Below are 2,500 nucleotides of genomic sequence, written 5' to 3'. Positions count from 1 at the left end.
ACGAGTTACAATAGTGGTGTGTTAGATACGTCAGGTGATGGTATCTACTGTTGTGCAATACGTATCCGGCCACGGCACGGAACGAACGGGAACTGTGGTGCAGACATACAAAGAGTTAAGCCTATTAGTCATTAACTCTAAGGACGGGGCCATGGGGCGGTACGCAAAGGATACGGATGAGCGAGTATGCAGGCCCAATACTCAATAGCTCGATCCGATCCAAGCACATGAGTTGACTGCGGCGCCAGGTTAACCAATGTGCTAGATTCTATTTGGCCAGTAGAATCTTGTGTCTTATGCGATTTGATACCAAGACACCAGAACGAAAGTTAGTTGAAGAGTTATTAAACTCTTATGAAGTATGGTTGTGCAATCACAACTTATGACTTTAACCTATAAAGTGGATATGGACTTGCAATTATAACATGGAATCTCTACACACCCCATGAGCTCGATCCAATCCACGCACACGAGTTGCCTGAGTAGCGACAGGTATACCGATGTGCAATACGTATCCGGCCACGGCACGGAACGAACGGGAACTGTGGTGCAGACATACAAAGAGTTAAGCCTACTAGTCATTAACTCTAAGGACGGGGCCATGGGGCGGTACGCAAAGGATACGGATGAGCGAGTATGCAGGCCCAATACTCAATAGCTCGATCCGATCCAAGCACATGAGTTGACTGCGGCGCCAGGTTAACCAATGTGCTAGATTCTATTTGGCCAGTAGAATCTTGTGTCTTACGCGATTTGATACCAAGACACCAGAACGAAAGTTAGTTGAAGAGTGATTAAACTCTTATGAAGAATGGTTGTGCAATCACAACTTATGACTTTAACCTATAAAGTGGATATGGACTATCAATTATAACATGGGGCACACACCATGTTCTCGATCCAATCCACGCACACGAGTTGCCTGAGTAGCGACAGGTATACCGATGTGCAATACGTATCCGGCCATAGGCACGGAACGAACAGGAACTGTGGTGCAGACATACAAGGGCCATGGGGCGGTACGCAAAGGATACGGATGAGCGAGTATGCAGGCCCAATACTCAATAGCTCGATCCGATCCAAGCACATGAGTTGACTGCGGCGCCAGGTTAACCGATGTGCTAAGAGAGTTGTTCCTGGGCCTTCAAAGTGACTTCAAAACTATCTTAGCGAATGGTGGCCATGGGCGTAGACATGAGCCACAAGTCACAAGGCCTGGGACTATTGGGTAATAAAGACAACTTAGTCAGAAAGTTAGTCTTTGGACGTACCACCGGGATTGTGTTACATTGGGAACCTTACTATAAAACCCTAGGCAGGGGATCACTCGGCTCATGGATCGATGAAGACCGCAGCTAAATGCGCGTCACAATGTGAACTGCAGGACACATGAACACCGATAAGTTGAACGCATATTGCGCGTCGGACGATTAAACCCGGCCGATGCACACATTCTTGAGTGCCTATCAATTCCTTGATATACAACAAACCAAACTTCAGGGTGGAGCGTGCCACAATAGAACACTATGGCGAGCAGCCCGTCTAGTGTCGTGGGGGAAACACGCTTCCACACTGTGCATAATGGCGTGCTCGGGACCTTTGTTGGGACCGCAGGGCGCTGAAAGTAAAGGGGTGAACCGCATAAATCGCACGCACGTAAACGCGCACACACACAAATAGAGTGAGACGTATCGTAGGATACCGCTAAGAGTACGTTGTGAAACATGGGGAAATTCAATCGAAAACCTCTTTGATGTCCAAGATTTCGTTGACCGTATCCGTCGTAATACTGGATCAACGTGCTTGGGGGAAAACGTCAAAGGGTTTTATAATAGTGGTGCATGATTAACCCATCGATGCCCGAGGGGAACATGTTGTCCAATACAATAGTGGTGCAGTTGGCTCGACATGCTCGGGGGGAGACATCGTGGGTCCAAGTCGACCAAGTCGACCGGGAGTTGTTGTTGAGAGATCGAATCAAAACGATGCCGAGCGGAACTCGTTGTCCTTATTGGAGTGATATTCGGACAACGTGCTCGGGGGGGCCATCGTTGATTCAAAAATGACCGTAAATTGCCCAATCCGTGTGTGTGTGTGTGTGTGAAGTGTTGTTGCGTATATATCGGTTCGCTATGCCCCGGGTTCGAAACGAATGGAATGTGACTGATTTTGTTGTAGGCCTCAAGTGATGTGAGACAACCCCCAGAATTTAAGCATATTAATAAGGGGAGGAGAAGAAACCAACCGGGATTCCCTGAGTAGCTGCGAGCGAAACGGGAGAAGCTCAGCACGTAGGGACGGTGTGTAACTGCACCTGTCCGATTCCGTGTACTGGAACGACCATTATCTACTATGCACGGTGCAAACAGTTCAAGTTCAACTTGAAGGTGGCTCATCTACCCAGAGAGGGTGATAGGCCCGTAGAACGGCACTAACCCACGTGACAGTAGACGGTCGGCTCCATGGAGTCGTGTTGCTTGATAGTGCAGCACTAAGTGGG

The 2,500-nt window shown here is 48.5% G+C and overlaps 1 non-coding gene and 1 pseudogene across 1 annotated transcript; both read left to right on the top strand.

Moving 5' to 3' along the window:
* The first annotated feature begins 1,307 nt into the window (after nt 1-1,307).
* LOC125773764 (5.8S ribosomal RNA) lies at nt 1,308-1,465 on the top strand. Its single transcript, XR_007420354.1, has one exon. It is a non-coding gene; the product is annotated as a 5.8S ribosomal RNA (ribosomal RNA).
* Nucleotides 1,466-2,176: 711 nt separating this feature from the next.
* Nucleotides 2,177-2,500, top strand: part of LOC125773761 (large subunit ribosomal RNA) — a 3,595-nt pseudogene continuing 3,271 nt past the window's right edge.

The sequence above is a fragment of the Anopheles funestus genome (genome assembly GCF_943734845.2).
Source record: "Anopheles funestus chromosome X unlocalized genomic scaffold, idAnoFuneDA-416_04 X_unloc_51, whole genome shotgun sequence".
In the NCBI taxonomy this organism is placed as follows: domain Eukaryota; kingdom Metazoa; phylum Arthropoda; class Insecta; order Diptera; family Culicidae; genus Anopheles; species Anopheles funestus.
Note: the sequence above shows the minus strand (reverse complement) of the source record. Positions and strands in the feature narration are given on the sequence as shown.